Raw genomic sequence first — 13,154 nt, 5'->3', positions numbered from 1 at the left:
CTGTGGCAGAGAGTTCCAGAGATTCACCACTCTCTGTGTGAAAAAAGTTCTTCTCATCTCGGTTTTTAAAGGATTTACCCCTTATCCTTAAGCTGTGACCCCTTGTCCTGGACTTCCCTAACATCGGGAACAATCTTCCTGCATCTAGCCTGTCCAACCCCTTAAGAATTTTGTAAGTTTCTATAAGATCCCCTCTCAATCTCCTAAATTCTAGAGAGTAGAAACCAAGTCTATCCAGTCTTTCTTCATAAGACAGTCCTGACATCCCAGGAATCAGTCTGGTGAACCGTCTCTGCACTCCCTCTATGGCAATAATGTCCTTCCTCAGATTTGGAGACCAAAACTGTACGTAATACTCCAAGTGTGGTCTCACCAAGACCCTGTACAACTGTAGTAGAACCTCCCTGCTCCTATACTCAAATCCTTTTGCAATGAAAGCTAACATACCATTCGCTTTCTTTACTGCCTGCTGCACCTGCATGCCTACCAAGTATACGGCCGCAAACTTGGAGATATTGCCTTCAATTCCCTCATCCAGATCATCCAGACCTCATGGGTCGAATGCCCTAATTCTGCTCCTATCACTTATGACCTTATGACCTTATATACCATGGAAACAGGGCCTTGGGCCTACTGTGTCCTTGCGAGCCATCGATTCACACTAGTTCCACATCATCCATTTTCTATTGCACAATACTATTAGAGAAGGACATTATAATTTAAGAGGGTTGTGTATTTTTTTAAACATGTAAAGTGAAAACCAATATAGAAATGTGTCTCAGTTTTGGGAGTCAAATTATGGAACGGGCCTTAGTGATGAGTTGAAATTTTGTAGCCCTCGGTTGAGTTTCAAAAAAGCCTTAAAATGTAAAATAATTAAGGATTATAATGCAAAATGATTAAAATGTAAAAGAAGTAAGGATTACAATTTAATGTTTATTTTTTAAATAATATAATATATAAAATATAACAATTACAGCACGGAAACAGGCCATCTCGGCCCTTCAAGTCCGTGCCGAACACTTATTTTCCCCTAGTCTCATCTACCTGCACTCAGACCATAACCCTCCATTCCTTTCCCGTCCATATAACTATCCAATTTATTTTTAAATGATAAAATCGAACCTGCCTCCACCACTTCCACTGGAAGCTCATTCCACACAGCTACCACTCTCTGAGTAACGAAGTTCCCCCTCATGTTACCCCTAAACTTCTGTCCCTTTCCTTTGTAATGCTATTTCCTTTGTAATGTTATCTTATGGATTGTATAGGATCGGCAAAAATAAGCTTTGTGGGCTTCAGCCTATTCCTTTTGCGGTGCCGGAGGTTGCAGGTGGTTGCCGGAGGTTGCAGGTGGTTGCCGGAGGTTGCAGGTAGTGGAAGCAGGTAGGGAAAACCACCGGGAACCGCACGGAAACCTTGGGTGGGGCGGAAAGTCTCCAGAGATTTCCGTTCAGGTTTCCTAAGTGGGACAGGGGCATTTTTTGGAGTTTCATTGTTCTATCTGGGACATATGACAATAAAACACTCTTGAGTTTTGACTCTTCCCTTTACTCCCATCGGGCAAGAGGTACAGAAGTGTGAAAACGCTCACCTCCAGATTCAGGGGCAGTTTCTTCCTGAAGAAAGGTCTGAAGAAGGGTTTCGGCCCGAAATGTTGCCTATTTCCTTCGCTCCATAGATACTGCTGCACCCGCTGAGTTTCTCCAGCATTTTTGTGTGCCTTCCATTTTCCAGCATCTGCAGTTCCTTCTTAAACAGTTACTTCCTGGCTGTTACCAGGCAACTGAACCATCCTATTAACAACTGGAGAGCTGTCCTGTCCATCTCCCTCATTGGAGACCCTCGGACTATCTTTAATTGGACTTTACTGAACTTCATCTTGCACTAAACCTTATTCCCTTTATCCTGTATCTGTACACTGTGGACGGCTTGATTGGAATCACGTATAATCTTTCCGCTGACTTGCTAGCACGCAACAAAAACTGTTTTCAACTGTGCCCCAAATAAACAAAACTAAACTACACACTAGCACCAATTTACCGAGGCCAATGAACCTATAAACCTGCACGTCTTTGGAGTGTGGTAGGAAACCGGAGCACCCGGAGGAAAACCACGCGGTCACGCGGGGATGAACGTACAAACTCCACACAGACAGCACCCGACGTCAGGCTCGAATCGGGGTCTCTGGCGCGGTGAGGCGGCTCTACCCGCTGCGCCACCGTGATTAAATTTGGATTATTCTGCCAGCGAGTGAGCACAGGCACAAGTACTAGGTGGTGGGCTTGATGGGCCGAAGGGCCTGTATCCATGGCTGCATCTTTAAACGAAACTGAACGAAATCATCCAGGTTCAACTTGAGTTCAACAATTTTTGAAAACCAAGAATTACGTTTCCAGAATCCACGTCCTTTTTCTTCTGGCAATCTCAGATAATTATTCCACTTTAGTCAGTTATAACTTCTCTTATTGGTTACACAAAAAAGCTGGAGAAACTCAGCGGGTGCAGCAGCATCATAGATGCTGCTGCACCCGCTGAGTTTCTCCAGCTTTTTTGTGTAACCTTCGATTCTCCAGCATCTGCAGTTCCCTCTTAAACATAACTTCTCTTATTATTTAGTTTAGAGATACAGCGCGGAAACAGGCCCTCCCGCCCACTGGGTCCGCGCCGACCAGCGATCCCCGCACATTAACACCATCCTACACCCACTAGGGACAATGTTTTACACTTACCAAGCCAATTAACCTACAAACCTGTACGTCTTTGGAGCGTGGGAGGAAACCAAAGATCTCGGAGATTATGGGACGAATATACAAACTCCGTACAGACCCGTAGTCAGGATGGAACTCGGGTCTCCGGCGCTGCATTTGCTGTAAGGCAGCAACTCTACCGCTGCGCCACCATGCCGCCCTCTTCTCTCTTTGCAGTTGTAGTTCACTAAGCCTACTCCATTATGGCCATTTAATTTTGTGCCGTTTTACCCTGCCAGAGGCCTTCCCTGTATTTTCTAATCTTGTCTACATTTGCAAACAGTTCTTTTGCAATCCCTGACCCTTACTCTGCACCGATTTTTGCCATGCATTATGTCCAGCAGCATAATCGCACCCCAGCCGCTCCCTCTTCTCCCCTCTCCCATCGGGCAAAATGTATAGAGGTGTAAAAACGCACACCCCCAGATTCACGGACAGCTTCTTCCCAGCTGTTCTCAGGCAACTGACTCATCCTACCACAACCAGAGAGCAGTGCTGAACTACTATCTACCTCCTTGGTGTCCCTCGGACTATCTTTGATCAGACTTTGCTGGCTTTACCTTGCACTAAACATAGAAACATAGAAATTAGGTGCAGGAGTAGGCCATTCGGCCCTTCGAGCCTGCACCGCCATTCAATATGATCATGGCTGATCATCCAACTCAGTATCCCGTACCTGCCTTCTCTCCATACCCCCTGATCCCCTTAGCCACAAGGGCCACATCTAACTCCCTCTTAAATATAGCCAATGAACTGGCCTCAACTACCCTCTGTGGCAGAGAGTTCCAGAGATTCACCACTCTCTGTGTGAAAAAAAGTTATTCTCATCTCGGTTTTAAAGGATTTCCCCCTTATCCTTAAGCTGTGACCCCTTGTTCTGGACTTCCCCAACATCGGGAACAATCTTCCTGCATCTAGCCTGTCCAACCCCTTAAGAATTTTGTAAGTTTCTATAAAATCCGCTCTCAGTCTCCTAAATTCTAGAGAGTATAAACCAAGTCTATCCAGTCTTTCTTCATAAGACAGTCCTGACATCCCAGGAATCAGTCTGGTGAACCGTCTCTGCACTCCCTCTATGGCAATAATGTCCTTCCTCAGATTTGGAGACCAAAACGTTATTCCCTTATCGTGTATCTATACACTGTAAATGGCTCGATTGTAATCATGTGTTGTCTTTCTGCTGACTGGTTAGCGCGCGACAAAAGCTTTTCACTGTACCTCGGCACACGTGACAATGAGCTAAACTGAACATGTCTCTAAATAGTGGTGCCTGCCTCAACTACCTCCTCCGGTATCTCGTTCCATCTATCCATCATCCTCAGTGCAGAAACAGTTGCCCCTCGGGTTCCTATGAAATCTTTCCACCCATGTTTAACCCTTAAAGCAACGTCCTCTGAGTAAAACATTCTGTGTGTTTACCCGATCTATTCCCCTCATGAACTTGTACACCTCTATAAGATCACCCCTCATCTTTCTGCACTCCAAAGAATGAAGTCCTGTGTTCTGGGGATTAGAAAATGTCCACTGAATTGATTTGTTTTTCTGCTGTGTCTTGTTTTAGAGATGTTTGTTTTGTTTTAGAGATACAGCATGGAAACAGGCCCTTTGGCCCATCGAGTCCGCGCCGACCAACAAGTTCAGTCCTACACACGAGGGACAATTTACAATATTTACCAAAGCCAACTAAGCTACAAACCTGCACTCCTTTGGAGTGTGGGAGGAAACCAGAGCACCCGGAGGAAAACCCACGCAGTCACGGGGAGAACGTACAAACTCCGTATAGGCAGCACCCATAGTCAGGATCGAACCTGGGTCTCTGGCGCTGTAAGGCAGCAACTCTACCGCTGCGCCACCGTGCCTCTGTGAATTTATGCCCTCAAATATTCTTATGTAAGATCACGGGCGTTAAAAGATGGATTTGTTTCGCCCTCCATGGATGTTGCCTGATCTCTTGAGTGTTTACCAGCATTGTTTTGTTTCTGAACTAAATAATTGTACTTTAATCTCATGGCTCGAGTCACAGACTGATTAGATTGGCTCTGATATTACTTGAGAGAGTGAAATAAATAAAATTAAAAAATTGTTGTTTACAGTCATTGAATCATGATGGGAATTTAGTTTAGTTTAGTTTAGAGATACAACGTGGTGTCAGGCTTTTCAGCCCACCGAGTCCGACCAGTGATCACCCTTACACACTACTGCAGTTCCATCCGACACACTAGGGATAATTTACAGAGGCCAATTAACCTACAAACCTGCACGCCCTTGGAATGTGGGTGAAAACCGGAGCGCCCGGAGAAAACCCACGTGGTCACAGGAGGAATGTCTTCTTCTTCGTCTTCTTGCGTATGGCGTGCACAGTTGTAGACGCCAAAACACTACATCTATTTGTTTGTGCACGTCGGGTTGATTGCATTAGTCGAAGCAGGGGGGACCATGTGAAGGTTGCAATCGTGCAAACTCCAAACAGACAGCACCCGTAGTCGGAATCAAACTCAGGTCCCTGGTGCTGTAAGGCAGCAACTCTACCGCTGCGCCACCGTGCCGCGCTGTCCGTGGCAGCATTAGCTGTTCTTGTTTTGAGAACGTTGGTGAGACGGCATTAGGAGCACTTGTAGTCGCCCTGCTACATGAAGGATATAACTGACCTGGAGAGAGTGCAGAGAAGATTTGTGAATATGTTGCCAGGACTCAACGGCCTGAGTGTTAGGGAGAGGTCGGGCATCCTATGATTTTATTCCCTGGAGCGCAGGAGGTTGAGGGGTGATCTTATGGAGGTGTATAAAGGGGATAGATAAGATGGGTGCATGGAGATTTGTACCCAGGATAAAGGTATCAAGAACCAGAGGACATGGACTTTACTTCAGACTTTCAGACTTTAGAGATACAGCGCAGAAACAGGCCCTTCAGCCCACGCCGACCAATGATCACGCCGTACACTAACACCATCCTACATACTATCTTATAACTTATCGCAACCAATTAATCTACAAACTTGTGTTCAAGAAGGAACTGCAGATGCTGGAAGATTGAAGGTACACAAAATTGCTGGAGAAACTCAGCGGGTGCAGCAGCATCTATGGAGCGAAGGAAATGGGCGACGTTTTGGGCCGAAACCCTTCTTCAGACTGATGGGGAGTGGGGGGGGAGAAGGAAGGAAAAAGGGAGGAGGAGGAGCCCGAGGGCGGGGGGATGGGATGAGACAGCTCGAGGGTTAAGGAAGGGGAGGAGACAGCAAGGGCTAGCAAAATTGGGAGAATTCAACGTTAATGCCATCAGGGTGCAAGCTGCCCAGGCGGAATATGAGATGCTGTTCCTCCAATTTCCGGTGTTGCTCACTCTGGCAATGGAGGAGACCCAGGACAGAGAGGTCGGATTGGGAATGGGAGGGGGACTTGAAGTGCTGAGCCACCGGGAGGTCAGGTTGGTTATTGCGGACCGAGCGGAGGTGTTTGGCGAAACGATCGCCCAACCTACGCTTAGTCTCCCCGATGTAGATCAGCTGACACCTAGAGCAGCGGATGCAGTAGATGAGGTTGGAGGAGATACAGGTGAACCTTTGTCGCACCTGGAACAACTGCTTGGGTCCTTGAATGGAGTCGAGGGGGGAGGTGAAGGGACAGGTGTTGCATTTCTAGCGGTTGCAACGGAAAGTGCCCGGGGAGGGGGTGGTACGGGAGGGAAGGGAAGAATTGACAAGGGAGTTGCGGAGGGAGCGGCCTTTGCGGAAGGCAGACATGGGGGGAGATGGGAAGATGTGGCGAGTGGTGGGGTCACGTTGGAGGTGGCGGAGGTGGCGGAAATGGCGGAGGATTATGCGTTGGGTAAATCTACAAACTTGTATGTCTTTGGAGTGTGGGAGGAAACCAGCGCATCCGGGGAAAAGCCAGCGGTCACCGGGAGAACGTTCAATCTCCGTGCTGGCAGCACCTGTAGTCAGGATCCAGCCCGTGTCTCTGGCGCTGTAAGGCAGCAACTCTACCGCTGCGCCACTGTGGTGCCCAACCGTAGGTTTAAGGTGAGGGGGTGAAAGATTTAAGAGGAATCTAAGGGGCAACCTTTTCACACAGAGAGTATATGGAACGAGCTGCCACAGGAGGTAGTTGAGGGCAGGTACGATAACAGCGTTTAAAAGACACTTGAACAAGTATGTGGATAGGAATGGTTTGAGGGCTACGGGCAAAACGCGGGCAAATAGGACTAGCCTAGGTGGGCTATGGATGGATTGGAACAAAGGGCCTGTTTTCTTGGCTCCAAGACTGTAATAACAGCGTTTTTACATACATACAGCCTCAGAATAAAAGGACTTACATTTAGAAAGGAGATGAGGAGGAATTTCTTTAGTCAGAGGGTGGTGAATCTGTGGAATTCATTACCACAGACCAGCTGTGGAGGCCAAGTCAGTGGATATATTTAAGGCGGAGATTGACTCAGTCTTGATGAGTACAGGTGTCGGAGGGATTATGGGGAGAAGGCAGGAAAATGGGGATGAGAGGGGAAGATAGATCAGCCATGATTGAATGGCGGGGTAGACTTGATGGGCCGTTGGGGCCTAATTCAGCTCCTGGCACTTATGAACGTGAGTCCATTGTCACAGGCGGCTCCGGATGCCAAGTCAATTGATACTTCTAAGGCGGGAATTGACTAATTCTTGACTAGTATACGGGTGTCAGGGGTTATGGGGTGAAGGTGGGAGAATGGGGTTGAGAGGGGAAGATAGATCGAATGGTAGACGTGAAGGGCCGAATGGCCTAATTCTTCTCCTAGAACTTATAACTTATAATTAAGTTCAAGTTCAAGTTCAAGTTCAAGTGAGTTTATTGTCATTTATAACTTATAATGAAGTGATGCCTGAAGTTCGATGTGTTTGGTTCACAGCTGGACATGAGATTGTCCTCGACATTAAGGGATTCTCCTAGAACCTATGAGCATGAACACATGTTAACATCATTTGAGTAGAGCACCTAAAACAAATGACTGATGAAAGTGGAGGGCAGCATTGCATGCGCGTAAAGTGAATGCTACATCTTCCATGGAAGGATAACCCTCTGTTACTGCATTGGAATTCACTGATGTCAGCCTTAACGTTATGTTATTTTAGACTCTTAACAAGTAAATTCCCTTTGAACGTCATCTGTCGCAGTGCACCCGACCACTCCGAAAAGGGCTGCTCATGTAAATTGTTTTACCATGTATGTAATAACATCTGTTGGTCACAGAGTTTTAGAGCCATGCAGCCAAGGGAACAGGCCCCTCAGTCCGACTTGTCGAGAGAGTCAAGTGTCAAGAGTGTTTTATTGTCATAGGTCACAGATAGAGCAATGAAACTCTTACTTGCAGCAGTACAACAGAATATGCAAACATGGTGCACTGTAAACAATGTAATAAACAAGGGAGACAAAAAGTTCAGCGTGTGTCTATACACGTACAAACAAATACATATATGTATATATATATCACTAGACCAAGTGGGACCCGTTGGGTTCCGTCCCCTCAACGCGGGGGGGAGGGGGATGGTGGCCCGTGGCGTCACACCCACATACTAACCACCCCCCACACTTACACACTAACCGCCCCCTTGATATTATATTAATATTATTAATTCGCTCCTTTTAGCCCGTCCCCGCCCTATCCACTCACGCATAGCCCCCAACTCGCAGGCGTGTCTAGAGCGGGAGGGGGAGGGGGAGGTAGAGAGAGAGGGCAGAGAGAGAGGGGACGGAGACACAGAGAGAGAGGGGCAGAGACATAGAGAGAGGGGCAGAGACAGAGAAAGAGAGGGTGCAGAGGGGGGGAGGAGGGGTAGAGAGGGTGGTAGGGGGGAGAGAGGGGGTGAAATGGAGGGGGGAAAGGGAGGGGCGAGGGAGGGGGAGGGGGGGGAGGTGGGGGGAGAGGGGGGGGAGAGGGGGGAGGAAGGGGGAGTGGAGTGGTGTGGAGGGGGAGGAGGGGGTGGAGGGGGAGAGGGGCAAAAGGGGGGAGAGAGAGAGAAGGGGGAGAGGAGGTGAGGGTGGGAGAGAGAGGAGGAGGAGAGAGAGAGAGAAGGGGGAGAGAGGAGGGGGGGTGAGGAGGGGGGAGAGAGAAGGGGGGAGAGATGAGGGGGGTGAGGGGGGGGAGAGAGAAGGGGGGAGAGGGAGGGGAGGAGAGGGGGGAGAGGGGGGTGAGGAGGGGGGGTGAGGAGGGGGGAGAGAGAGAAGGGGGAGAGAGAGGAGGGGAGCGTGGTGGGCAGCTCACGGCCGGGACCTGACTCGCAGCGTGCAGATCGAAGACGGCAGCACACAGAGCCATTGTGATTGTGATGTCATGAGCCAAAGCCACTCGTTTTATTTTCAAAGTTATTTCAGATTCTTGAACATTTTGATTAATAACTTTTCAGATAAGATGATTTTTAACTTGGCGGCATAAATCTCTGTCGGAATCTGTAAAAATGTCTCTGTTAGCGCATCGGTTTTTCGACAAGATGTGATCACGCACAAACAAACACAGAAATCCACAAATCCACATACAAGATCAGAGATATATCAGATAAGGATATATAGATCATATCCCAAAGACATGTGGGTTTGTAGGTTAAATGGCCTCTAAATTGCTCCGAGTGGGTTGGGAGTGGATGTGAAACTGGGATAACATAGAACTAGTGTGAACGGGTGATCGATGGTCGGCATGAACTCGGTGGGCCGAAGGGCCTGTTTCCATGCTGTACCTCTAAACTAGTGTGCAAGGAGTGGATGAGAAAATGGGAAAGCACAGAACTAGTGTAAAGGGGTGTGGTCGGCTTGGACTAGGTGGGCCATCAAGCCTACATCCATGCTGTATTTCTAAAATAACTAAACCAAATTAAACTAAGCTGGACATATGGGTGTGGCAGATGTAACGTGGGCAAGTGGGACTAGTGTAGATGGGACATGATGGCTGGTGTGGTCAACTTGGGCTGAAAGGCCTGGTTCTATGCTGTATGACCTCATGACTCCGTAAACAGATGCGATTGAGTTTTGGGGAAGTTAAAACCTAAAATATTTGATGCACAGAATCTCTTGCCCAGAGTATGTGAATCGAGTACCAGATGACAGAAGTTTAGGGTGAAGGGGGAAAGATTTAATAGGAATCTGAGGGGTAACCTTTCCTCACAAAGGGTGGCGGGTGTATGGAACGAGGTGCCAGAGGAGATAGTTGAGGCTGGGGGACTATCCCAATGTTTAAGAAACATTTGGACAGGTACATGGATAGGACAGGTTTAGAGGGATATGGGCCAAGCGCAGGCAGGTGGGGCTGGTGTAAATGGGGACATGTTGGTAAGTTGTGGGGAACGGCCTGTTTCCATTGCTGTACCACTCTTAAAATAGTTCCTCGTCGAACTGTGGCATTGCTAGGCAAATGTATCAAAAGCATTTTGAACCCAGGGAGATATCAAAATCTTTATTGAATCGTTATTTAAGCAGAGTGTCAAAATACCAGACCAAATAGTAAACTTCCAGGCACATAGCGTTTCTTTGGGAATCAGGCGTCTGAAATAGGTGCTTTGCAGTGATACCACTTTAATTCCCGGAGAATGAAATCCTTCATTGAAAGGGATGTGGCGCGACCATTACTTTTATTCCTTACCATCTATGGGCTATTCTCGATCTCCCTGCAGACCGCGAACTCACCGAGAAACCGCTCCCATCAAAGTCAAACCTTACGTTGCCGCTAAACGGGCGCCACAAATCAAAAATCATATATATGTGCAAAAAAAAACCACAAACAGTCCCCAAAAATTAAAAAAAAGGAAGTTTCATTTTTCCGGGAGAGAGAGAGGGAGAGAGAGAGGGGGAGGGAGGGAGAGAGAGAGAGAGAGGAGAGAGGAGGGGAGGGAGAGGGAGAGAGGGGGGGAGGGAGGGGGAGGGAGGGAGAGAGGGCAGAGGGAGAGAGGGAGTGAGGGAAGAAAGGGGAGAGAGGGGGGAGATCTATCAGCGTCTGCAGATGTACACCCACAGCTGTTCGCGACTATGCAGTGTGTTTACGTTAGGACGCCGACACTCCCCGTTTACTAGGAGTACTTGGAATGCAGTGAGATTCACCCACAACTCTCGCCCATCCAGCGAAGGGCTTCTGAGCGCAGGAACCGTATATGGCCGTGGTAATCCGTGAAACCAAGCCTAGGGTCTCGTCCTTTTTTGGTTCTGTAAGTGGGTGGAGGCAGAGGTTGACGAGGGCTATAAAACTTAAACACACCAGGCAGGACCAGTGCACCATCTCCGAGTGAACTACCCCGGCCAAAGCACCGACAAGGTGAGTCGCAGACATGAGTTTCACCAGCGGTTAATTCCATGGGCATAATGTTATGTTATTATTTCATGTTATATAACAACCCATTATTTTTAACAAACATTTTGAATTTTATTAATTGGCGGGGGGGGGGGGGGGGGGGGGGGGGGGGGATTGGACAGGATTGGACAGGCTAGATGCAGGAAAAATGTTCCCCATGTTGGGGGAGTCCAGAACCAGGGGGTCACAGTTTATGAATAAGGGGTAGACCATTTAGGACTGAGATGAGGAAAAAAACATTTTCACCCAGAGCGTTGTGAATCTGTGGAATTCTCTGCCACAGAAGGCAGTGGAGGCCAATTATCTGGATGTTTCGAGATAGAGTTAGATATAGCCCTGAGAGCTAATGGGATTAAGGGCTATGGGGAGAATGCAGGAACAGGGTACTGATTCTGGATGATCTGCCATGATCATATTGAATGGCAGTGCTGGCTCGAAGGGCCGAATGGCCTACTCCTGCACCTATTTTCTATGTTTCTACGAAAGATTCCAAAGACGTACAGGTATAGAGGTTAATTGGCTTGGTGTATGTGTAAATTGTCCCTAGTGTGTGTAGGATAGTGTTAATGTGTGGAGGTCGCTGGTCGGTGCAGACTCGGTGGGCCGAAGGGCCTGTTTCCACGCTGTATCTCTAACCTAATGTTACGAACCCCCTCCCCGTTGTAATTCACAAGGTGTGGAAGAATAATCGTAGATTGCCACAAAATGCTGGAGTGACTCGCATTGTAAAATAATCCTGTCGCTTGCTACAGTTGAAACCAGCTGGAGTAACTCAACAGGTCAGGCAGCATCTCTGGAGACGAGGAATAGGCGACGTTTCGGGTCCGAGACCCTTCTTCAGACCGTGGGTCTATTGTGGGATGAGGCGGAGGTTTTGTTTCTGGCCGTTGCAGTAATTCAAATGTAATCTTGTTGGTTGGTAACTTGTTGTACGCGGTTTCTGACGGGGGTAACATCGGCAGAAAGATACGAAGATTAAACCTGTAGCAAGCAGTCTGTGGGATTTCAACTGTGATTTGCAGTTACGTGGATGATAAAGAGGTGCCGCTGTCAATGATGAATGCAAGCATTTAAAAACATCTGTGTGGGAAGGAACTGCAGATGTGCTCGGTTAGCCGTGGTCTAGGCGAAAACGAGTTAGACAATGAGACTCAACACGACGACTTTGAAGCTGGTGCAACGACTTGGGTGGGTGGGTGTGGTGGGTGTGGGTGGGTGGGGAGGGAAGGATGGGAGTGGTGGCGAGAGAGCGGGTGCAGGTGTTACGTGAAGTTAGACAAATCACAATTCATACTCCTGGGGTGTAAGTTGCCCAAGCGGAATATGTGAGGTGCTGTTCCTCAAATTTGCGTTGGGCCTCACTCTGACAATGGAGGAGGCCCCGGATAGAAAGGCCAGTGTGGGAATGGGAGGGGGAGAGTAGAAGTGTCTGGCAACCAGGAAGGAGATCACGTTGGTCTGGGCGGAGGTGTTCAGCGACCTAAATAAGGTTGTGTGGGTGTGCGTTTGTTTGTGTGTGTGTGTGTGTAGTAGTAGTAGCATTGAGTTTGCATCTAGCATTGATGTGTTATCTTTACTGCCTCTCCAAGTACCACTTGGTTCCCCGCCACTGTCTAGGTAGAGTTTTGGGTACATTATGGTGGGAATCCCTCCGAGTCTATCAGTGAACGTTGTTGGACAATATTTATTCATCTCTGGATTGTCTATTGTATTGGGTCAAGACCCTTCTTCAGACTGAGAGTCAGGGGAAGGGGAGACCTAGAGATATGGAAGTGTGAAGATGAGAGAAGTGGTTGGATACACTTGGATTGTTTTCTCTGGAGCACCTGAGATTGAAGGGGGATAACTGATAGAAGTATATAAAATTATGTGAGGCATAGATAGGGGAGACAGTTAGAACCTTTATCAACCCCTTGGATGGAAATGTCAAAGATTAGTGGGCGTAACTATATAGTGAGGCGGGGAGGGGTCGAATACAAGTGGAAACACACAATTTATGGCATTGATGTATAGAGGGATCTTGATATCCATTACCTCAATTGGCAACTCAAGTAGATAGGATGGTAAACAAGGCATATGATAATGGCCTTCATATGTCGGGGC

At 47.9% G+C, this 13,154-nt stretch overlaps 1 protein-coding gene across 1 annotated transcript in view; it reads left to right on the top strand.

The window, feature by feature from the left end:
* The first annotated feature begins 10,681 nt into the window (after positions 1-10,681).
* The window catches only part of acta2 (actin alpha 2, smooth muscle), an 18,658-nt gene continuing 16,185 nt past the window's right edge, over positions 10,682-13,154 (top strand). Inside the window, exon 1 of the mRNA XM_055647271.1 lies at positions 10,682-11,015. The gene's annotated coding sequence lies outside the window, so the exon portion shown is untranslated. The remainder of the gene's footprint in view (positions 11,016-13,154) is intronic.

This window comes from Leucoraja erinacea, chromosome 15, assembly GCF_028641065.1.
Source record: "Leucoraja erinacea ecotype New England chromosome 15, Leri_hhj_1, whole genome shotgun sequence".
Lineage (NCBI taxonomy): Eukaryota > Metazoa > Chordata > Chondrichthyes > Rajiformes > Rajidae > Leucoraja > Leucoraja erinaceus.
Note: the sequence above shows the minus strand (reverse complement) of the source record. Positions and strands in the feature narration are given on the sequence as shown.